At 33.3% G+C, this 26913-nt stretch overlaps 1 protein-coding gene across 1 annotated transcript in view; it reads left to right on the top strand.

The window, feature by feature from the left end:
• LOC111052039 overlaps positions 1-26913 on the top strand; it is a 79436-nt gene that overhangs the window by 10271 nt on the left and 42252 nt on the right. Inside the window, exon 2 of the mRNA XM_039439433.1 lies at positions 19395-19429. The gene's annotated coding sequence lies outside the window, so the exon portion shown is untranslated. The remainder of the gene's footprint in view (positions 1-19394; positions 19430-26913) is intronic.

Raw genomic sequence — 26913 nt, 5'->3', positions numbered from 1 at the left:
AACTTCACTTGAATGTTTATTCTATGCTTATGAGTTATTGGACCTCAATCTCAAATTGATCGACAAATGAGAAAAGTATTTGATGATCAATTGAACGAACAGACAGCAGACAAAACGGGGAACGGTTTCACTCAGTGGTCGCGCTGATAAGCTCTCATTTAGATTAGTTGAAAATCATGCGCCTGATACTCCCGTTGGAAGGGTGTATCATAATATGATTCATGAGTGTTATAAAATCGCATCCCAGTGGTTCGGAACTCACCTGAAACTGTAGGTCCATTTATCTCTCATTATCATCCGCCTCATTACCCACCCACAAGCCTAGAGCTCATGTGGGCATCTCACTCAGCAAAAAAAAAAGTTTTCTAATAAAAGACAAATATGTTCATTCCAACTAGGGTGTTGGAATCCATTCAACAACTCTTTATTGAATTTTTATGATTAATTCATTCACTTTCACTTACACATTTTATAAAGGTGATAAGATTTGTTACTCTCTTCCCCTACCACAGATTTGGGAGTTTCGAGAATAAATTGAGAGAAAGGACAAGAAATAATACAATCCAGTAGAAAAAAAAGAAGATCCAGATCCTGAAAAATCGAAAACCAAAGAGATATAACACTACCCATCACTTTGGAATTGCCTTTTTCACCCAATAGGGCAAAGGTACACAAGTATCCCCCTTTTTGAGAAAGTGAGGGAATCAGAATGGAAGAGAGAGACACAGTATTAAAAATTTATGTCGTGCGGGTACCTTCCCAAAACGCGACACACCTTTTATGTGGGTGGGCACATCAGTGTTATATATCTTGACCGTTACATATTGTGCAGTGTTGTGTGAGTGTATGTGTGTGCACTTCCATTACATTGCATTGTAAATGAAATGGAAAACTCAATCTTCTCGTGTAATGTGTCATCCATTGTGGTGTCATGGATGACACCATTGTGTTGGCTTAATCGAAATCTGGCTCTTTCAAAAGACGCTCTAATCTACAGGGAAATCTACTTCTACTGTCAGTATTGGATAATTGAGGAACATTCATGTTATTTACAAGGAATGATGACAGATTGGAGTGAATCTTGCTGTAGATTAGAGCGTATTCGGCTGTCAGCATTGGTTGAATGCAACGCATTGATGTTACCTACGAAAAAATGCTGACAGTTTGAAGTGAATCCGACTACAAGAGTTACTTCTTGATAAAGCTCTTTTATATACTGTACGTTTTCTATGTTGTATGGGATTACTGGGTCAAATTTGATCCTCATACATAGATCATCTTTTGTAGTTCAAGACATTGATATTTGATTTGAATACGGTAATGTAGTTATTGTACTGTAATTAAATTTGAGAGAGTTTTGAATGGAAGTCATCCAAGTCCATTATAAATTTCAAAACAGTGGAATTTGAAAGAAATGGAAAGTTTAAACTGAGTTTATCTATTGAATGAAAAGGACTAAGAAATTGTCAAAAGTGAGTTTATCTATCTACGCCCACACAGTGACAGTGATACTACACCTGAATCCTCTGTAACATTGTGATTTATGATTATTGAAATACAGAGTATTATTGAAAATGTAACTTGAAGAAATCAAATCAAATCAAATCAAATTTTTATTCTCACAATTTACAAATAATACAGTACAGTTACAGTACATTTATATATACCCTTACGTTATGAGAGACTCACATGTAGGCAAAAGCCTGTGTTTGTGAGGGCCTGGCGTAATTCGCTGAATTTAAAAGAACCGCAGAGGTTTGTGGAATGATAATTATTAGTAACATAGATAGAGAAAATACAGTATTAGCAAATAAATGATACAGTATCCCCTCATACATTATACGAGTAGTCTTTTTTTTCTTTAGGGCTACTATTGAACATGAAATAAATTTTATTTATTTTCACTTATCATACGAGAATTATATAACTTAATCTACTTCTTTGAATCATTACCTTCCCCGCATAGAAACAAGGAAGAAATCACTGTATCATAGTAATTAATATGTTCAGGAAAGAATTATAATGTAAAGTTTCAGAGCTTTGGATGTAATATGTTGGATGTGTCTATCTCTTATCTTGACTTAATAAAGTAATTCCTGATCTATTAATTTATTTGATATATCAATAACAGAACTCTAGATTTTATTATAATTGGTCTTTTATTTTAATTATAATAGTGCAAAGTATATTCATTCTCTCGTTCTCTCAAAGTATATTCATTCTCTCTAAAGTATATTCATTAGATCAAGCTTCAATTTTTATTGGACATAAATTAATTCACGTGATATAAATACTGTATGAGATCGCATTAGCGAAGCAAATACGATCGGAAATGCAATACAAGTTACTGAGTTGTATTCTGAGGTTAACTTTAGTCTGTCAAAATTAGTTGAATGGGAATCATTGATGTTAGGATGCAAGGAAAGCTGACAGTTTAAAGTGGATTTCATTTTAGGCTGTGTTAGTTGAGAAGATATGAGACACCGGTGTGAATTATTCATGAGCACGCAAGTCACTGTTCTTTGTATACCTGTTCAGTAGTCTCGTAAAGTAAAATACCTCTTCAGTAGTATGATATTGACAATTTATTTATTTTATTTGCTCATCCAACGTTAACAAGTTACGACTAAAGTATAAACAGTAATAACCTAAGGAACATAAAAATAAGATCAAAAGAATAATGGATCCCAGTAAAAACTGAGAATTTTGATCAATCGATTGATGTTTGATAAGGTTCAGCTACTTGGAAGAATAAGAAATTCCTTATCTCAACTAATCACTATTGAATTGTAATTTTGAACATTTTCAGTGGAAATTATTGAAGTAGAACTAAATAAAAAGTAAAATATCTATCAAACACCACAGCATAACCAGATAAGCCCCACACACACACACACACACACACAACACACACACACACACCACACACACACACACACACACACACACACACACACACACACACACACACACACACACACACACACACACACACACACACACACACACACACACACACACACACACACACACACACACACACACACACACACACACACACACACACACACACACACACACACACACATAGATTTTTGTTCGTACGATATTTTGCCGTCCTTATGAATTCTATCAGATTAAACGGAACTTGACAAACAACATATGTTTGAAATCATCTGTTTAATCTGATAGAATTTATAAGCAAAATACCGTACGAACAAAAATCGATATGTGTGTAGCTATTATACAAATAATACAAATATATAATTTGAAAGTATCCAAGTATATATACTCTATGGTATAATAAACTTGAAACTTATAGAGTATGGGGAGACCTATACTTTCTTTCCCACTTCTCCTATCAAGGAGAAGAAGAAGAAGAAGAAGAAGAAGAAGAAGAAGAAGAAAACCAGCTCAACTGAAGACCTATAGATAACGAGGACAACTCTAATTTGAAAATGAGAGTTTTCTGGGGTCAAAATAGACCATCGACGGACTCTCCTATCAGTTCGAGATGGCAATAACCATTGAGGTTTGACTGATGGAAACCTAACAACCATAATTGGTCATTCCGAAACGAAAGAGAAAACTGGTCATTTCATATTTAGTTACTATAATTTCTATTCGCTGTTATGTTTGTTTCTGACGCCGCGCGCAAGCTAGCTTTTTCAGTTAGCGGTCAGTTTCAATAAATTGGTGAAATTTGTGCTCCACTTATTGCAATTGCTGGTAATTGCTCTCCATACACAACTGACACTCTCATACCTTCTATATGTGTGATCTTATCAGAATGTACAGGTATACAAAGCATGTGTGTATCTGTCGGCATGTCTTCACATTCAATCAAGCCCTCAGGACGAATTATTGCTTTATGCAATATGATTTGTTACTTTCTAACCTAACGGAAAGCCACAGGAATCTGATCATTCCGTTTCACATCTATTTATATATTTGGAGTATTTCTTGTGGAGACATGTGGAAGCTTATTGTGGGAGTGGGGTATTTGGGTTTGGGGTTTTTCCACAGATGAAACATTACAAATAAAATTGAAAAATTTTGACTAAATAGGTGAATTTATTACAAAAAAGTCGAAAAACATAAACGCCAGCTTCTTATATATAAATATGTCTCTCTTCACTATTTTCATTCAAAAGTTAGAATAGTTTCATTCTGATAATGTGCTGCTAATCAAAATAGAAACATTATCGATTATGATGATAGATTAATACATTGCATTCAATAATATTCATCAGTGACATTTTCAAAATTTATTTGTTTAATTACAGAAACTCGTTGGTACTTTCATTATTATAACTCTTTCGTTTACAAAGTTTTTCTAAAGCAAAAGTGCAATTCAAAGTCACAGTTATTAAATGATAGATAACTAGTGAGGGTTAGCCTATGCTATGAATTAAACAGGTCATATAAATAACTATTACATTTTTCTATCAAAACCTGAGTTTAACCTTTCTATATTTTCCTCCAATTCAGTTGCCAATAGTAGAAAACATTCCGGCAATGATAGAACAATCAAACAAAATTGTTCATTCAATCGGTTTTATGTCAATTGATGTAAATAAAAATCACTTTTTTATTCACTCTACTTCACATTAGCAGTCACATAACACAGGTTGCCTGTTTGATATGTATTGAGATTCACTTTAATCTGCAGGATTAAATTGATGCTTTCCATTTAACCAATTCTGACCGTTTAGAGCGAATCTTACGATAGCTGATATTTGCTCAGGTGCGAATTAACGCACATGCAAGTTATGTTTGTTTTAAAAGCCTGCTGTGTGGTTGGGTAATCTGAAATTTTGTTTGTTCTAACTTCTCTGTTTGTCTCGCGCAGATTGTCTTTATGGTAGACTGTCGTCATCGCTCATGACTCATTTATCATTATCATAATGATCATCATCATCATGATAAAATCGTCATCACCTCCATTGTCAAACTTGAATAACGAACAGGATCTACTTCCACTGCCATTGCTGAGATTTTCTTGGACTATTCTAGTCTAGAATTTCTCTCTCGTTTTGGTAGAGAGTTAGAGGGAAGGATATTTTGAATATTCTTTCCGAAGAATGGACATTGATATGATCAAAGCTCCGCCAATTTATGTAGATACATTACAATATTATCTATAGTTATTCCAAATTGCTTTTTTCATATCATATACAATTCAATAATTATTTTCTTATTCTATATTATGTAAAATCATGTATAATTTTGCTTTATTGTTAGCTATTGTAAATAAGTGTGTGTATAAGCCAGTATATATTGTAATCTACATGAATAAAGTACCGTACTCAATCAATCTCTCTCTCTCTCTCTCTCTCAAGGTTTATTTCTTTTCCGTCAACCTCTCCTCTCCGTCAACCTCTCCTCTCCGTTAACCTCTGCGCTCTACTGTTCTGAGGAGCTCAACTTGAACATTCTAGGTAAAATATGAAGGAAAAATTGAAATGACAACTTCAAAAGTGTGCTTTATATTGGAAAAATAATCATAGATTCATTAATATATATTAATGAATATATGTATATTCAGTATACAAGAGTGGACACCTCTGTTAAATATTCAGGTTTCTCGAGTGCCTCAATAAAAATATTTTTTTAATTCAACAATTGATTGATAATGATTAATCATTTATTGATGATTAACCTTTTGTATTGGAGCTTAGAATAGTGTTGGGAATCGAGATAAGCTAGAAGAATCTAGATAGATAGTTTCAAAAGTCAAGGAAGATGTTAGCTGAACCCTGGAGGCATGCTAGGCCTAGCTAGGCCTCTATTGGAATGAAGATATATTTGCCTTGCATCAAGAAGACTGCAGTATTTGACCTTTAAACTTTTGGTTACGGCCTATCTGATGATGAAACACCTCATACCTGTATTATTTATTATAGAGAATTCTGAGAAATATCACATCCCAACAAATCTATCCAATCTTCCACGCGATAAAGGCATTAATAATACTACTCCAAAATATCACATCCCAAGAAATCTATCCAGTCTATCAATTGGTTTCCATGCGGTAGAAGTTTTAATAATGCTACTTCAAAAGGTAACGTATTAAACAACAATATTATGCGTGGAAAAAAGAGTCTGCTAATTAGGAACTTGTAGAGATGAGATAACAAGTAACAAGTTAACATAACAAGTTTCCGAAAAGTAACGATCGGGCTCAACTTGACTAATAGCTCTGATTGAACATTTGAAACTGATTAATTACTTGTAGATTTCGAGCGATGAAGTTGTTCAGGAGTTCAAGCTATCAGTGTTTTTTTACGCCGTCTGATTTCATAATAAATGAGCACTTGGAAGATGCTGGCGAAGTTTTCAGCAGTCCACATTCATTTGATTTGTTTTTATTTGAGGTAACTTCAATTCTATTTGATGACTGAAACAATAATATAAGTGATCATGAGGTGTCTTTTAACCTTCGAGATATTTCAAAGAATTTCATTTCCACTAGTTTTTCTAGTTTGACTATTTTGATGATATTTACAAGATTTAGAAATGATTGTTTTAATTTTTAACTTGTCAAGTACTTTTAATAGAGCAATAAAAGGATGGTTGAAAAATAAAGCATTCAATTCAATCAAGAAAATGCTGTTCTGGATTTCATCCGTAGCTGAAATATTCAAGTAGCTAGCCTATTTGTTTTTAATTCTATAATATTATAATACATAACATGTACTTGTACTTGTACAAAGTAACAATGTTATTGTATCCTTATGAAGTGACTTTTGTCAATGCAATTATTTTGTTTATGACAATGAAACATTCTTGATTCTTAATTCTTGAAGTAAAGATTTATATTCAAAGGTTTCAAGGGTTTCCAAAATTCACGCCGTTTTAAAATAATGGTGAAGATCAAATATGGGTTTCTCTTGATTAGAATCTTAGAATATTGTCACGAGTTTTCTTCAAATAGCATTCGAAAATATAACAACAGCCTCAAACCACAAACGACTTGGAATTCGTTCCATGTTCTCATAAAAATCTACTCAGTTATGGAGCAATTTATGCAGAATAAAAAGTAAAAACCATTCAAACTCAAAATCCTCTACAATATCGCTAAGAACACTTCAATAACTCCTCCACTAAAAAATCAATCTATGACATCAGGAATTCTTCATAAACAACAAGAACATAATATTCATATTTTATCGTCTAGTGCATGTTTATAGACTTTGATACGCCTATTTGACGGCATTGGAAATCATAACTTCTAGGTTTACGCATGGAAAAAAGTATAACGACCAGAGAGTATAGTGTACTATAGAGTATAGAGAGTAAAGTGTACTCTCTGATATCGACGAATATTGAAAATGGCATTAGTATGCGAATACTCTTATAAATTGATATTTTACGAGTGTATAGGATTGCAAGTGACATTTTTTCTGAATTTCCGATCAGCTTGAAAATGATTTTTAGGGCTACGTTGTAAAACTGAGCAATAATGTTAAATTGGCTGGCAGATACATGCTTCTGAGTCTTTAAACCGATCATTATTTTCCGATTTTTATGGGAAAACCATCCGGTAGCTTACATTAAAAAGTGGTTCTATTCAAGTCCAATGGTGTAAAATGATAGAAAACTATTGGAAAAAAGTAAAAGGAAGGAGAACATTGCTTTTCCTTCCAATGAATAGTAAAAAGCTCAGCTTTGATGGAATGCGTAGTAGGTATAATGTCTAGTCTGGAAGGATCCTGTTTCAATTGTTTTAATTGCATAGTTTGAATAACAATCTGTTTCAATTGCATAGTTTGAATAACAATCGGGGAGAATCGATTTACAATATTGAAATCCATTTGCAATATGAAATTCATACGAATTTCCTCCAGTATTTTATTTTGTATTATAGCAAAAAAAAAAAATTTGATTTTCATTTGAGTTGATAAATTGTGAATTGAGTTGATAGATTTGATTTTGATTTGAGTTGATAAATTGTAACATATCTGTATTTCAATATTTGGATTGCAATGGTTTACAATATTAAGGCCTAGTTGCACAAAAGCCGGTTAATTTTTAACCGTGATTAATTTCACGAGAACCAATCAGAACAGGCTTTTTTGAATAGACGGTTTCTCTGATTGGTTCTCGTGGAATTAATTACGATTAAAATTTAACCGGCTTTTGTAGAACCGGCTCTAATTTGTAAAAATAAATAATAAATAAAATTAAATTGTATTACATACACGTGTGTATCAGTTTCCAAAATTTGAAATATAGTATTCCGGGAAATCAATTGAAACAAATAAGTCTGCGACCAGCAAACTTTAGTTCCAACTAAAAATACAGCAGATGAAACAGAAATAAGTATATAATGAAAGAATAATAATGAGTGGAATGTTGTATAGCTCAATAATAGGACTTTCGACAGTACTACAATAATACTAAACGCAGATTACAAAGAAGAAAACCATAAACAAAAAATATAATACCATTTATGCGGGTAAACCGTCACTGCGCTCTCGCAAACATGTGCGTGCGTAAAACAGTGTTCATTATCGTATCGTCAAATCCACTAAAAACTGACAGCGTTGGCCAAATGGAAAGCACTGATGTTATTTATAAGAAATGATGACAGTTTGAAGTGAATCTCACTTTAATTAGGGGCGCACTTCTCATGTGCTCACATAGTCGAGGAACATCTTTTCTATTTTTTATTAACTTGGAATTCATAGTTGGCACACGTCAGGAAACGCATTTTGTAGGTTGTACGCATGCGTGAGTTGATTATGGTAGCGATACAACAAGTATTGGTCTACATGTCAACAACATACTCATAAATATATCAAGGTTACTCTATAATGTATTTTTCCTTAGGGCTACTTTCAATATAAATAAAAATATAAATCTCAGTCCCCTTTCGAATTATTTTGTCACAACATGTTTCGGACATAAAAGCCATTTTCGAGTGATTTGAAGTAAATATTTGATTAGATTGTTTAGGCTACATTAGATTTGATTTATTTATTTCAAATCACTTGAAAATGGCTTTAATGTCCATCCGAAACATGTTGTGATAAAATAATTTAAAAGGGTACTGAGATTTATATTTTCATTTTATCTACTCTATAATGTACACCACACTACCTTACGTGGTGTTGCCAGAGAAATAATTATTAAAAACCAAGTACAGTAATAGAATGATTGAATGATGAATTTTGGAAGGAGGCATGTCGATTATATTCATAAGAACCATAATTTCATAAGTCAACGGTCTCACCACACTACCCTATGTCATGGACAAATGAATAATCTAGGTCTTAAATATCTCTAATCTATCTCTATATGCCTATGTATTGTAGCCGGAGAAATGATTATTGTTATCCAAGTATAGTAATATAATGATTCAATATTGATAATTAATTTTGAAAGGAGGCCTGCCGATTATATTCACAAGAATCATAATGATAAGTTGACATCAATAAGGGTCAATTCATACTTTACATTATTCCCAATTCTATCCAAATTTGAAAAAGGAACAGTTTTGGGAGTTAAGCCTGTTGCTTCTTTCCCAGTAATTTATAGTTGAGAATGATATTGTATCTATCAATGTATAAATAAATAAATGGATAAATTTACATTATTTCAAAAAGAACTTGAATCTTGGATGTATTTGGTAATATTGTGCAAATAATTTACTTAAACCACTCAACAAAAGCTATTAAGTCTACTAATCATCATCTTACTCATCAAACTATGAAGTGGGATGATAACGATAAAATTTCTTCAACTTCCAGCGTTGTTAAGGTGATATTGAGGTACTATATAGATAGATACGCCTATCCATATTGAATGGAAATTCCTTCATATTGTCAAAACCGCTGATCAAATCAGTCAAATCTTGAATATTAATTTGTTAAATCAGTAGCTCTGGTAATATCAAGTCGTTTTTATTGAAAACTCTTCCATTCCAATAGGAACCTTTCTTTATTTAAAGAGTCTTCTCTGATTGGTTTTCATAGCATCTAATCACGGTTGAAATTTACCAGGCTTTTGTGCAACCGAGCCAAAGTGATTTCATCTAAAAATTTCAGATTCTAGAATTGAATAATGATTACGAGAAACTTTGAATATTAAAGTTATTATTTCAAGTGAGGTCTTCCAATCATGCATTTTCAGAAGTCCTAGCAGAGTAAACGAAATCATGTAAACCGAGAAAAACTCTGAGAAATGAGTATCAGTTGACGATTCGGATTTCACAAAAACGGAATTAAATAAATAATGTATTCTCAATAAATAAATAAATTCTATACGTGATGAGGTCGATGAAAAAGCCCTACAACAGCTCTCTACACCACAAGTGCAAGCTACAATCTCTCGTGACAAGCAGATAAAAAATAAAATTACACACAAGCTCAGCTTGCGTAAACCAGATCTCGAAGATGGATTAATGTCCATCTAAAGAAACTTAACTGGATTAGAGTTTAGTCTGCAGCGTTCGTAGACCTCTTGTTGACAACAAACTCTAAAGAAACACTCAACCGTAACATCCATCTCTTGTTTTTACACCACACACACACCACACACACACACACACACACACACACACACACACACACACACACACACAACACACACACACACAAATTATTACAGTTGTTACCTCCCTAGATGGGGTAATGGGGTTTCAGTTATGCATGGGGGGAATAAAAACAGATAAACGTGGATAGAGTGGAAGTGTGGAATAGAAACAGATGAACGAAATGACAGGGGGAAATAAAAAGAGAGAGATAGAGAGAAGGTGTGAGTGTAAGAGTGAGGTGAATTGAGAGTGAGGGTGAAGATAGAGAATATGTGAGAGAGATATAAGAGAGTGAGAAGATACAACTTCAACACCGGTTGTCTATTTTTTAAGGGTAGGCTACAATTTTTCGAGTTACACCGGGACAGCTGTGTTTGAACATTATGAATCACTGCAAGCAGTCGCGTCCCTTTTTCGAAATATTTGTTTTGCACCCGGTTGCCACCACTACACCCTTCATGTAACCAAGTAGTGTATTTTTTCCACTTCCGGTTTCGTCAAGTACAAATCCGGAAATGCAGTTGATGCTCTGTCCGGAAGTGAATCGCTATATGAAAAGGTGTCCAATTTTGTAACTGGATTGAAATTTCTATTCTTTCGTTTTTGGTGACTGGTACACTATTCGATAAGATTATATAGCCATGAATGTCATAAGATAGCACATCCTAAATTAGTTAGATTTGTTTGGGAATGTTTCTATTAGAGAATCAATTTAGGAAAAATATTTTTTACCTTTTTTTTAATACTACGATATCGTTCCGTGAAAATTAAGGAAAAACATTTTTGGTTCAGCCTTCACCGTTATTCGGTTGTTTCTCTGCCAATCAAAGTGATCATTTATGAATCATTAAATTGATAAATAAAATATATTGAATTCTTAATCTATTATTTTGTTAATTTCAAATGGTACTATAATTCTATTTTATAAATAAAATAAAGTAGTCCTTAATTCATACATTTTAAAAAAACAGATTGATCAATGGAAATGAGGAATTTTCCAATTGATTGATGTTTAGAATTACAAATTGGTGATATGACTGATTATAATAACACATAAATTCGAGGTCGAATAATTCGCGGTCATTATTCGCTAATATGCATCTTCAGCAGATTCTTGTTCTTTAATCAAGCAAAATATGAAAGTCAATGTCTTTCAAGAATAATATTCATGTCTATAAAATATTAATTTCAATATCCCTCTAACTGCTAATAGCTAGAGGCATTTCAAAATATATGTATATACTACTTTTATTGAAATTCTATTTTTGAATAAATAAATTAAATTTTAAATTATTCTTAATAATATAAATAATTGTATTATTATTGATGTTTCATACACTACACCATAGAATTGGACAATCTTTATTTATTCATTATATTTCACAATCACAATATGAAATAAATGATTGGGAGAGAATCTGACTATACAGAAAGATGAGAACAACCACTTTAACTTGAAAGGGCACTCTACTAGATTCGAAAGAGTCGAATAAGAGTTCTCTATTGATTATCTAGCTCTAGATATTATAATAATCATGAACTATTGCCTTCAAATATTGTAAAAATTGCGAGTCAATTTTCCATTCATTTGGCATAGGTTCATGGGATGTAGTCAAGACGCATTTGGAACTGCGAGACAGATCTATAGCTAGATCTGAGATCTACTTTAAACTGTTAGTATTTCTTATAAATAAGACCAATGCTTCTCATTCAATTAATGCTGAAAATTCAAAGTGGGTCTGACTGGAAACAGATCTTATCAGCCTTGGACCGGAAACGACAGGTGCAACTAGATAAATTTTCTCACTCAAGATATTTTTAATTTGGCAAATTCATTTTATTCAATCATATATTTATTTTTAAATCGGCACTGAATCCTAAAGCAAGGACTGGAAATTTGATCTCAATGACGCCATGAATCGAAATAGTATTTTACTTTAATAGAAATCATAAAATTCAAAATTTTAAAATTTGGGAATTGAATAGAGTTAACCACTCGAGATAAATAGCCTATTTGAATAGCAAGTAATTATTTACCAATTATGTGAATTGATTCAGAGGAACCTCTTCTTATCAATTGATATTTGGTTTATTCAACTACTCTCATTTGAATTAGTTTTATTAGAGAGTTATTTTAAAGAAATAAAGAAGTTTTTTAAAGAATTATACTTTAAATGGAAATAGAAATGAAGTCTTTTTTACAGAAGTACCAATTCGATCGAATGATATTGATTGAAAAATGTTTATCCTCTTAGTATTTTTCTCTCTTTATCGTACACCTCAAAATTTCATTAATTAAATTTCAGTTACATTATTCTACTTCTATATTCGGTAGTCCTCCACAACATTTACTAGTATCTATATTGAGATATTTTTAAAGAGCCAAACAAGACCATCTGCCTCAGTTTGAAATATTCTAAGGTAGCAGACAACCCTTTCCCTTAGAATACACTGACAGTGGTCCGAAGCAAACAAGACAGACAGCTGATGTAAAAGATGTTATTTTGAACGAAGGGGTGCTTTACGAATACAGGCCTTTCAGAAAATCTGGTTCTAGAAGTTTTTCAATTCCCATACTCACATACAATATGATAGGGATTTTATTGTTGAGATTTTATTCTGAGGTAAATCATAATATAGCCATCCTCTTGAGGACTCACGAAGAGTATAGAAGGTATGCTACATAGAATAGTGAAAGTATATTATATATTTTCACATTATTATTATAGCAACTAGTTAGAGACTGATAAGCTATTCTATTTTGACTCAAATTGCTAAGAATAATGTTTGTGAAGGTATGTCCCATTGGTTCAGCCTTCTAAATTGGTTGAGGTGAAACTTAGAATTGGTTGATGGACTATATGAAGTAGAATAGGAGTATCTACATCTACATGGAAAGTACCGTATATGATAAAATAGATAAATGATAGATTTTTAAATTGAGAAGCCGCACAAAAATTATGAAGATAGATAAGAGAATAATATTTAACTGAGGCAGGAGTAACAGAAAAGCAATTAAAACTACCGTACAAACAAGTTAACAGATACAGATTTCCCCAAGAATTTCACTATGTTTCCTTATAGGATTACTGTATAATTTGATGCTTATTCTATCTGTTTAGTTGAACTCAAACAATTGAAATCATATTTTGACGCGATGAACTACAATAGACTAGAACTTAACATCAGACTAGGATTCAGTTATAGAAGCATAATGTTCCGGTTGGCTGATAAGCAGAAGGAGGAGGCGAAGATGAAGAAGAAGAAGAAGAGAAATACGACGACTTGAGACGTCTGCGGTTACAACTGTCGTTCACGCTTGGTAGGGGGCAGAAGGTGTCAAGATAGATTGCGAGGGAAAGAGAAGAAAAAGGATAGAGAAAGGACGGAGAAATAGAGAGAAAGCAAAGAGAACATGGTGTGAGATAGAAGCACACATGATAATGCATTAGCTGTTCGGGGAGATAAGTTGAAGAAGTATAAGGAAGAGGAAAGAAGGAAGAAGAAGAAGAAGAAGAAAGAGGAGGAGAAGAGGACGACAGAAGAGAAGTCCGTTGCATCCTCCCTTCGTCACGGAGAGTGGTGACAGCGAGCCGAGAATTTGTGCGTACGAAAGTTGATGGAAAATGTGAAGAAGAGTACCTAATCTAAAGTATTCCTTGAATTATTGTTGAGGGTGATTTGAATAGGGATGCTGTACAATCTACTGTGCAATGTCTTTAGAAGTGGATGAGGAGATACGATTTGTATGAGGAAGTTTTGTTGAATATGATAATAGAATTCAATTCAATACAAAATTAATTCATAATGCAAGAAGATTAATGTTATCATAATTTTCATACTGGATAAGTTATGGTGTTCATTCTTTTTAATATGAATTAAAAATAACCAACTGGAATTGAACTTATTGATAGAGTTATCATTGCAAATGTTGAAATTGAAATTCTATAAACTGATTGAATTTGAATGTAATAATGCTTCTGCTCAAAGCTGTTTCCTTATTGGAATTAGAGCGTAGAATAGCTCGAATACTTAATTTTTCTCTATAGATCTACTAAAATTATTGAAATGCAGGGAAAGTAATCAAGTACCCTTTTTTGTTTATTAAATCACATCTAGTTTCAACTCATCAGAACCATTTTCAAGTGTGAAAATACACTTTTCACTTTAAATAAAATAATAATTAATGGTACTAGATGACTTTTATTGTGTTCAAATGCCTCATATTATGTCTGTCTGAATGGTGAACATATTAAAAATAAATTATGAACATGACTGAAGTAGACCTTTAAAAATATCTATACTTGATTTGCCAGAAACTTCTCAATATCTGTATGAAAAATAGACTTCATCATACAATTACATATTGTTTTTTCTCCATAGTCCCCCCAAAATCAACAACTAAACCCTATAATGAAACACTGGAACGAATTTAACATTAGACAACATTCCACTGTTTCATTATGGATAAATATCACTAAATCTTACCAAAAACATTATCTAAAGACTATTTCTCTATATTGAAACACCTCTCTCATCTAACATCTCTCTCTGTATTCGCTACACAGATGTATCCAATATGGTATTTCAATACAAAAGAGGCCCCCAGTATAACTTCCTGGAGATCATAAATCTCAGCAAGATATAAAAGTAACATTATTAAGCAAGGGTATCCAACACCTAACAACTAACATGAAAACACACCGTAATCAACATAACATGGAAATAAGTGGCTTCAATCAAGCTGCACAAATATTTAAGAAACAAGTAGCCAGATACGATAAATCGCTAAATAAAACGGGTCCACTATATTGGCTACATTCTAATACTTCAGATAGATTCACTTTCAACCGTCAGCTTTTCTCATAAATAGCACTTATGCTTCCTATACAAGCATTTCTGACAGTTTGAAGTGGATAGAACCTACAATGTACTTGATTAGACAGTCCATTAAAAAAAATAGTCTCGACAACTTACCAACTACTATTATAGACTACCCACTCGTAACGAGTTGAATCGGTTGTCAAAAATGTTGTAAGATGTCGCATTCAATCCTAGTGACAACCGCATTTTTATTAATTCAATCCCACCGAAACTGTATTGAAATACCTTGAGAAAACATTGAGGAAACACGCTCACATCTCGTATTCAAATTCCTCAATCCACTGATGAAGTGTTCGGTGTTTAATCGCTTGTTACGAAATTCAAATGTTGTTCAAATGTGTGCCTAATGACCAGGTTTGCCGTACCACAGCCACAGAAGTCTGTCAATTGTGTTTACTGTTAGGATTAATGTTATTGTCTCAACCGTTGAGAGGTTTGTGTTTGTAACTGTTGGAGAACTCGTCAACGAAAACAAGTTCTGCTGTAATAAAATGATTCAACCAACAAGGTAAAACGTACCGATTAGTTTGAATTGCAATGAATGTTGAATATTAAAATACTTTTGAATAAATATTAAAAGTATTTCAATCCATACTTTTTCTTCAAAAATCAACTACAGAAAGCTTTTTTGAAAAGTTGGCTTATCTTATTGGTTTTCATGGCATTTAATCATGATTAAAATTCTACAGACTTTTGTGCAACCGGCCCTAACAATTTAATATTTGCAATGGTGTATTATCTACCATTGAGTAGAATCCCAACATTAGAAATCACATATCATTTGTACTTGAAACGTAAAGATTCCTGACAAAGTATTAAAATTTCACTCGATGCTTCGCCAATTCATTCAAATCCTGTAACCTGTTTTATAGTTATTCAATAATTTTATGATCAGACGTGTTGTTTACGAAGGAATAGTCTGTATTAGATTAGAAGAGAACTAGGTTAGGCGTACTACTAATATGTATCAGCTCTAGACAATAATTCTATGTATTTTAGAACTACATGGAAACAATGATTCCATGGATATAAAAATCTGTAGACAATAAAAACTTATCAAAAGCACCCTTCATATTTTAGAAACACTACTACTGTTGTTGCTATAAAATAGAGGGTACTTTGGATAAATTTGTATTGTGTTTTAATAATCAGTATTCCTGAAAAGAAGAGTGAATAAAAAAAATCTGAACTTATGACATGCTTCATTGAATATAGCTGATTTCTATTACAAATACGACATGTAAGCCACAAAATTTATACAAAATTACTCACTTTTTGCATTGTGGAATGGGATAGAGTTTAGTCATGAAGACGAAATTCTCAAGGCTCTAAATAATTCAAGCCTCTGCATGAAAATTCAAGGCCAAGAAGGGATCTATTCCTGATAAAGTAGTCCAGGAAGTTATTTATTGTAATTAATTGTTAAAGAGGAATAAAAAAATTAATTTTAATAATAATTTAATATGAAAATAGTTACATAATCATGATGTTATGTGTGCAATTATCTCAATCAAACCAAATAATCCTTGTAAGATTACTTTGTGATTAACAACACGAATAACAACAACGAAATATACAAATAACACAATAAAAACACTGTTCTACTGTAACTATAGTAATTATAGGATCTGAGTATGGGCTCTGACATCTTCAAACAAATACTGAAACCAATCACCTTTCTCCAGCTCGATCAATAGCCCCAATTTTGCACAGGAAAAAGACAAAAACAGAATACAGAAGCCAAAAGCCCACACGAAGCCAAACGACATCCGGAATCCGACAAAAGCAGCCCTAATGCAACAACAATACGCACTATACACATACATAACACATACTCCAGTACATATATACTAGATGGGGCAGCTGTCATTCACCCCCACGTGTCTGTCGTGCGTGAAAAAATCAGCTGACCATGACAAGTCACGTGACAAGATGGCACGAGCCGAACACTACACAGTCTATATCTATATATGAACGGTGGAATACAAGGATTATCTACAATAGTCTGGATAGGTTATTCCCCAACGAATATATCTATAGATGAAGGATTGTCTGTATAGTGAGACTCATTTTACTGTCAGTATTCCTTGTTTGATACATCAATACTTCCCATTCAAACAATAGTGACAGAGTGAAGGGAATTCTATTATTGTAAAGGGCTTCCCAAGGAGCATATCTATATACGGTAGACTGTCTGCATGTCTGTAGTTCAAGCAGTATATCTGTAGTGAGGGGTTTCCCTGCATAAAGGTAGTAAGGGACTCCGCAAGCAGTATATCTATAGTCGGTTATATAGGTAGGCAAGGGGTTCCCCAAATCGTAACATCTTTTTCAAAAAAGGAGGGAACAGTCGTGTGCTGCTTTGAGCACTGAGCAGATGTGATGATAATCCTCCAGTGGAGTACGTAGGACACATCTGGCTATTATGCTTGCTTTTTAACAAAACATGTTGTTTACGGTGGTGCGTTTCAACTTGGTTTGGCAGTACAGTACAGGACGTGGAGTATTCTGTCTGTGTTTAATCCCTTCATAAATTATATTATAATAGTTATTTGTGCAACTAGTGCGCAAAGTGACAGTTTGCTGCACCGAAAGAAACGTTTACGCCCGAGCCGTAGGCGAGGGCGGAATGGTTTCTTGAGTGCAGCAGAAGAACTTTGCGCACGTATTTCACATTAAGTTTTTCCTACAGTTACCATTGAATATGAAAAGTGGGTAATTATGGGTAAAATTGCCTGAAATCCATCAAATGTTTTTCTGTGTAATTTTATTATTGATAAAAACCTTAATTTATTGTCAAATTGAATAAAAATGTTGCCTTGGTTATAATATATAATGAATAATAATTAGCGCGTTGTGCTTGGTTGCACCTCTGCTCACTATAGCAGCCACAGCAGTCACTGTTACCAACTTCATTTTGATTTTGCTGCACTGTTGCTCCATATAACCTACTAAGTATTTTGCGTTGCCATGTTGCAAATCTGGAGTGCAGAAAAATTTTTCCCGCACTAGAGCGGAAAAGTGATTCTTTGCGTTCTGTAATCAGTGCAGCAATGGCCACTTTTCAACGTAACTGTAGGAAAATTATATTATCACTCCATAAATTAAATTATCACTAAATTTGCCTTGTGAATAAATAAATGATCATTCTTGACTGTAATCAGGATTCATTATTTTTCACTGTTCATTGGAATCGTCTTCTGACGAAGACAATAACGTTTAAGGAAGTAGAATAAAATCACTACAGTCATCATCATCATCATCATCATCGTCATTCAAGGATTAGGCTCTGTTGGCCTGTTCCGGCATCCATTTCTTAATCGGTCGTCCGACGTCTCTTCTCCCATCGGGTTTGTAGTGCCAAGCTTGAATTGGAAGTCTATTTGATGGCATACGAAGTAGATGGCTGGACCAGTTCTTCCCTACTTTTCTTCAATATTTGCAATCACTTCAGTCTATTACAGAATATAACTAATGTAATGAAAGGTTACTTCAATCATAGAGAAACGAGAACTGTATTTTTTCGTTCATCTCTGCTTCAATGTAATAAAAGTTTCACTATCACGAACCAGACCAATATGGAGCAAATTTAAATATTTTGTTCTAGATCAATATCCATATAAAATTAGATATGTTAAGATTCCATAAAAAGTCCATATTAAATTATCATTTGGTCGATGAACATAATTTTCATTCCATATATCTTGTTCCCAAATTCGTTGACATTGAGAATAATTTAGATACACCATGAGATTTCTCACAGTGTCAGTTATTGTACAAAAAATAGTTGTGTACCATATTGAATCAATATTAATGAATAATACTAAACAAGGAGTCAACTGAACGAATGCTAGCACATTCTATCTTCAATATTGTCGTTATTTCATTACATGGATCCAAATAAATTGATTTACTTATGAATTATTCAATAGTAGTTTGTAGTTTTAATAATAGTCTGTTTTTATTGCAGATTCTATTTTCGTTTCAATGATGGGACGCTTCCAGGTGAGCTCTACAATTTTCAATCCATTCATCCCTAAAATTAAATATTTTTTAAAAATACATTCATTGGACTTCGACTAAAAAAAATCTAAGCTGGGACTTATAGATAAGCTGGGAATAAGATAAGCTACATAAGCTGAGCGTTCACTACTGCCGTACGTATACGTACATATAATGGACTTCGGTACCCTAAACTAAAGTTAAAATGAGAGTATGTGGTTTTAAAGAAGCACTGAAATTTCTATTGTGATGGATTTTAGATCATTGAAGACAGAAGAACTGTAAATTGGATTTTGTATATTCTTGTCTTGTAAGTAGATTCAACAAAATATTTTAGAAGATTTGCTCCTAAACAAACCTATTACAAAATCTGTGGGTATTGAAAGTGAATATGTTGCACTTTCTATAAGGAAGGATTATAAAAATGATAATAACATTCCAAGGCTAAATTGTTGAATATCTCGTAATTTTTAGCATTCGAAGCTTTGAAGAATACTCCTTGACCCCAACCGTTAACGGTATGGAAAAAGTTGTTTTATGATGAAACCGATTGTGAGCATTATTCAAATTATTTAGAAATCGATTGTATATTCAAATTCCAAGAAAACTGCTTTGTTTTTGCCGGTGTGTAAATTCCTCATCTCATAATAATACCATAAATTGCTGTAATGTTTGGGACCTATAATTGGCAAAGAGTTAGTTGTATACTAATCCGTACTTTTTTCTGAAACCTACAATTTCCAAAGACAGTAATGACTGTAATTGAAAAGAACTCATGCAGGTCATATCAAGCAAATTAACAAGGAGAACGTGATTCTCGCTATTTATGGTACTCGTATTATACAGCAGCGGGAACATTAGTGAACAAAAGCCGCGTAATATTTGCAAACTCTCAATTATTTTGAAATGCTTCGACCCTGGACACATCTTCAAAAATTTTCACAGCTCTACTTGTTCAAAAATTATTTCTTCTTTCTAGGATAAATATGGAGAGTTATATAAATTTTATATATAATCTATACTATAATGAAGGAAAGAATACTGGCTTAAACATGTACGGTATAGGAAAATGTTTTACGCATCATCACGTCTGAACTACTAGACTGATTAACTTGAAATTTTGTCTATAAAGAACGGAGGATGATTGTAGGCCTATTTCAAACTCTTCAAGATTCCAATCGGTCAAGTTTTCAGTTTGTCAAGTTTTAAAAAAGACCCTTGCGGAGCACGGGTTACCTGCTAGTAAATAATATAAATAGTTAAATGCTCATTTATTTTAGTTTCAATTTATAAATATTATTGCGCTAATACAATAATTATTTCCTACAGTTACGTTGAAAAGTGGCCATTGCTGCACTGATTACAGAACGCAAAGAATCACTTTTCCGCTCTAGTGCGGGAAAAATTTTTCTGCACTCCAGATTTGCAACATGGCAACGCAAAATACTTAGTAGGTTATATGGAGCAACAGTGCAGCAAAATCAAAATGGAGTTGGTAACAGTGAGTGGGCTGCTATAGTGAGCAGAGGTGCAACGAAGCACAACGCGCTAATTATTATTCTTTATTTATTATAACCAAGGACAACGAGGACTTTAGGATTTTAGGATTAAGATTTTTATCAATAATAAAATTACACAGAAAAACATTTGATGGATTTCAGGCAATTTTACCCATAATTACCCACTTTTCATATTCAATGGTAACTGTAGGAAAAACTTAATGTGAAATACGTGCGCAAAGTTCCTCTGCTGCACTCAAGAAACCATTCCGCCCTCGCCTACGGCTCGGGCGTAAACGTTTCTTTCGGTGCAGCAAACTGACACTTTGCGCACTAGTTGCACAAATAACTATTCTATACAATACTCACGTTTCCAGAAGTCCGATCTTACAAGTCGTCAAATCTGCTTTCTGTTGGAACCAAACTAAATCTGAAATCAGAATCAATTATTCAGTATGCTGAAGTGATGAATTGCTTTGAATTTAAGTCATGCAGGGATACCCAAACTTTTTCAATCAAGGGCCACATCGTTAATATTCAAAGGGTATCGTATCACCTACATTACCTAATATTAAACCATTACCAGAACTTAGATTCGAAAATTGATTATAAGTAAAAGTCAATCAGCGATTCATCTATTTAAATATACTGACCTCCAGTAATATGTCGTGAAAACTACAATACTGTGCTCAAAATGTTTAGTAGGCCCAACCTTTATTGGAAATGTTTTGTAAGCATGCATTATGTATTTCAAAGTTTGCATAATTGGCCTCTGCCCTCCTCCAAAATGACTCATCCTTCTTTTGCCTTCATTGTCTTCATCTGTTCATCCTTAATCATTCCAAAATCCAATTCAAATTCGGACAGAAATGCATCTCATTACAGATCCGGCGCTCCTCCATGGTTTTAGTTCCTCCCAAAAAAATATTAGGAAATTGAGATGTTTTTATTGAAATTAAATTAGATGTAACAATTCATTGCCCCTCCCTAGCAAGTGAGAAGCCTTCCATAGTTATTTGTGCAACTAGTGCGCAAAGTGACAGTTTGCTGCACCGAAAGAAACGTTTACGCCCGAGCCGTAGGCGAGGGCGGAATGGTTTCTTGAGTGCAGCAGAGGAACTTTGCGCACGTATTTCACATAAAGTTTTTCCTACAGTTACCATTGAATATGAAAAGTGGGTAATTATGGGTAAAATTGCCTGAAATCCATCAAATGTTTTTCTGTGTAATTTTATTATTGATAAAAACCTTAATTTATTGTCAAATTGAATAAAAATGTTGTTTTTGGTTATAGTAATAGTAATAATTAGCGCGTTGTGCTTCGTTGCACCTCTGCTCACTATAGCAGCCACAGCAGTCACTGTTACCAACTTCATTTTGATTTTGCTGCACTGTTGCTCCATATAACCTACTAAGTATTTTGCGTTGCCATGTTGCAAATCTGGAGTGCAGAAAAATTTTTCCCGCACTAGAGCGGAAAAGTGATTCTTTGCGTTCTGTAATCAGTGCAGCAATGGCCACTTTTCAACGTAACTGTAGGAAAAAATATTAGGAAATTGAGATGTTTTTATTGAAATTTAATTACATGTAACAACTCATTGCCCCTCCCTAGCAATTGAGAAGCCTTCCAAAATATTTAAAATGATCAGATAATATAATCAGATCAGGTAATTTACTTTTAATTCAGAATAAATAAGTCATTCCCACTCCCCACTCATTCTCATTTGCAACCTAAACTCGGTGTAACTATGAACATTTACTTCAGTGAAAATCATCAAGGACGAAGGACCTCGAAATCTATTATAGCTCAGCAGGGTCCAGCACACCTGTCGTTCATCAAAGCCCACACTTAAAAATGTACCAAACACTTCCTCAGTTATTAATTATTATTTATGTCACATTGAAGATGCTATTATTCATCGTGGGATGATGATAATAATAATCACTTTCAGAATCAGTCCTCTCGTCAAATGTCAGATTGACATTTTTTATTGTTGACGCATGTTTACCTTCATCTCTTTCACTTGAAGAGTGTTGTGTGTTGGTACATCTCATACCTCATTGTTCGGACTAGAGGAATTGTTCGAATAAGCGAGAGGGAGGGATTACACTTCACAACAAAATTATGTCTCATTGTGTCCATAAATATTATTTTGAAGTCTTCTTCTAATCAACATCATCATCTTCCTCTTCAATCTATTTCTTCACTTCCATTTACTCTTTACCTATCTCTTCTTTTCCCCCCTCTCGTCTTCTTTTTCTCATCTCTCTTCTTTTTCTCATCTGTCTTCTTTTTCTCATCTGTCTTCTTTTTCTCATCTGTCTTCTTTTTCTCATCTGTCTTCTTTTTCTCATCTGTCTTCTTTTTCTCATCTGTCTTCTTTTTCTCATCTGTCTTCTTTTTCTCATCTGTCTTCTTTTTCTCATCTGTCTTCTTTTTCTCATCTGTCTTCTTTTTCTCATCTGTCTTCTTTTTCTCATCTGTCTTCTTTTTCTCATCTGTCTTCTTCTTCTTCTTCCTTCTTCTTCTTCTTCTCTCTTCTTCTCTTCTTCTTCTTCTTCGTCTTCTTCTTCTTCTTCTTCTTCTTCTTCTTCTTCTTCTTCTTCTTCTTCTTCTTCTCTTCTTCTTCTTCTTCTCTTCTTCTTCCTCTTCTTCTTCTCTTCTTCTTCTTCTTCTTCTTCTTCTTCTCCTTCTTATTCTTCTTCTCCTTCTTCTTCTTCTCCTCCTCATCCTCATACTCCTTCTTCTTCTTCTTCTCCTTCTCCTACTCCTCGTCCTTCTCCTTTTCCTCCTTATCCACCTCCTTTCACTTCTCCTCCGCCTGCTCTTCCTCCTCCTCTGCCTTCTCCTTCGCCACCTCTTCCACCATTTCGTCCATCCACTACATCCAAATGCAATATCGTTCTATATACATGTAGATCAATATTGTAGTCTTTTTGTGCATCCTCTCCTTTTCCAGCCATTCTTCTTATTTTCTCCTCTCTCACCTGTGCCCCTTCTTCTGCTTCTCCTAATCCATCTATTCTTATACTCATTCTCTCCTTAGAACGTCTTCTTCTCCATCATATTCTTGTTCTTGTCTTTTCTCCTTTCTATCCTTGTATTGTTTCTTTATAATTGCCTCCTTTGGGTATTACTACTTCTTTACTTTTTTATTGTTTCCTTCTCCAATACGTAGACCTATTGCTTTCCTTATTCCTTCTCCTGATCGAGTTGCTTCTCCTTCTTATCTTTTGATTTTTCTTCTCTCTCCCATCTTGTCTTCCCACCAGTCCATTCTATTTACTCACTATAAGTACTTGAACCTTTTATTACAATTTTGTATATTTTATTTTACCTCTTCCTTGCTCCCCTTTTTCCTCGTTCATTCTTCCTTCTTCTTTACTCACTTCTTCCTCAAAACGATTATCATAGTCATAATCATCATGTGGGTGCACGTGCGTGAGTGTGAATAATAAGAAAGAATATTTTCGGAAGTTGAGGATCCAAGAGATGGAGAGTTTATCTCTTCATGTCAACCATCCTATTTTTGGCAGTAATTAGTTACTCCTCCATTCAAACAATGGAAGTAAGATGAAAATTAATTCTGTGTTGAATAAAACATCTTGTATTCCTGTCCCAAATCCAACTGTTGACTGTTTTAGTAGGTCCATTGTTTAGACTCAAATTTGACTGACGTTTATTTAGGCAAATAATTGTCCATCATAATTTGTTTCAAATAATTGGACTTGAAAACCCTCTTATATGTAGAGATTTGGCTGTTATTGGAGCTCGCTTTACAATGTGAAATCGTTTAAAACAGTGATGAAATGAGAATTTGCATGAAAGGTTAGTTTGAATACTGGAATAAGGTAAAATTGTAAATTCTAGTCAATATTTATGGGAAAATATCAATCCCAATCAAGAAATGAATCCTTATTGATCAACTTACTTATACATGACTACCTTATTACCTATTCAATAAACTATAGTAGTTGTTTTTTATAGTAATCTTATTGGATTGGTAACTGGCGATTTAGTTACCAGCGAAGTTGGCAACTTAACATAAACATGAGAATCATTATCGAAGTATAAGTATTATACTCATAAACCCATAACGTTACAGTTAAAACTAAGAATATGGCTGACTATATTACAGGGAAGTCTCTTTCAGACAACTGAAAACTATTTCTGGGTAAATTTTATAGTTATCTAATTGAATTGGCAACTGGTGATTTAGTTACCAGCGAAGTTGGCAACAACATAAAAACGAGAATCATTATCAAAGTATAAATTTGAAAATTTGCATTTATAAATTTTACATCAGTTTGATGATGTACTTATTGTATCAATGAATGAATAAATAAAGAATAAAGTATTCTACTCATAAACCCATAAAGTTACAGTTAAAACTAAGATTATGACTGCCTATATTACAGAGAAGTTTCTTTCAGAGAATAAAATATTCTCTCTGGGTAAATACTGGAGCTTGATTGTAACTCAGCTTTATTAATTTCCCTGAATTCTATTCAGGAAATATTCCATTATCCATGCAATGGCAAAAGTGGGAATGATACTCATACTAGTATATTTCTTTCTATGAAACAAAATGCCTTAATTGTGAATTTTATTCAGGAAATATGTCATCTACAATATTATAGTGATGATATTTCGTAGTGGAAATGTTATCTTACTCATACAATATTCTGAGAGGTAATTGTTGAAGGTAGTGAATCAGAGTATTTCCTCCGTACGTACCAAATTGAGTCACTGCTATTATTTACCAGACATTCCATTCTCTCCCTGACATGCCATCACTTACTATCTACTCACTCTCTCTAGTACTCAAGTCTTCATAGTACCATCTTTGTCACTCTATAATGAGATTAACTTCAAACTGTCAGCATACCTTATATTTATAACGCCAATCACACCAATGCTGACTGTTGACATTAAGAATTGAATCACGCTAGTAGCTATCATCAAGGTCAGATTTCGAAAAAAACTCTCAATCTATGGCAATTACATTTGCACTCCAACTTCAGATTTCAGTGAACGAATCATTTAAAAAGTAGTCTATATTATTGGATACCAAAATTCCATTCTAATCGAATTCAGTAAATTATCTATCCTGAAATATCAATTCACTAGAGATATAGTATCTTATATTGATAAGATTTGCATATTATTTTCAATACGATTAGGCTACACATTTGAAGAATTGTATGCCAAAATCTCAGTTAAATAATATCCAATCGATTGAAAACATCAATCCTATCTCTTTATCAATCATATGAGAGTCTATTTGGAAAAATTGAGATGATATAAAGTCTATATCATCTCAATTTTTCCAAGATGAACCTGATAATACTATCAAAAGAACATTCCAAAGAGTAAATTTTTTAATTAATTTTCGTAATCAACCTGATTGAGTCGTGTACATCAATCAGATAATTCTAATTTGAATATTTTAATATCAGAATCTCCAGTTAATAAATAATTAGAGACTCAATACTTTGATCATTAATTTGACAAGAGTAATGATTACCCATTATTCAATCATATTCAAATAATGCAAGTTCATGAACCTTTCCAAGGCTATCGTTTAATGGAGAAACTTCGTCTTCAATACTGACAGTCCATGATTAACTAATTTGGAAATGATAGCAATAATTAAATGAAAGTCAAGTCTCTTAGCCTAAATAGCCTAAATGAAGTCTTAATAGTCGCCTGCCATCAACTCTACCAGCCTAATCATAGTTTAACTACAATCCTGACCTCATATAATGGAGACTAAGTAGGTGCGTTGAGTATGCTTTTGCTTAATGTTACCATTTACAGCACTACAATTGAAATAGTTAACAGTTAACTCTACTAGTAAATAGTATTTTAATTTGTCATCAGATTTCCCTATTGTTCTCGTGGAAAGCCATTGTGAGGCAAATAATAAATTCCATTATGGTTGATTCGTAGTAAATTCAGATCATATTGCATGGGAAACTTCAGGG

The sequence above is a fragment of the Nilaparvata lugens genome, chromosome 12 (genome assembly GCF_014356525.2).
Source record: "Nilaparvata lugens isolate BPH chromosome 12, ASM1435652v1, whole genome shotgun sequence".
NCBI lineage: Eukaryota > Metazoa > Arthropoda > Insecta > Hemiptera > Delphacidae > Nilaparvata > Nilaparvata lugens.
Note: the sequence above shows the minus strand (reverse complement) of the source record. Positions and strands in the feature narration are given on the sequence as shown.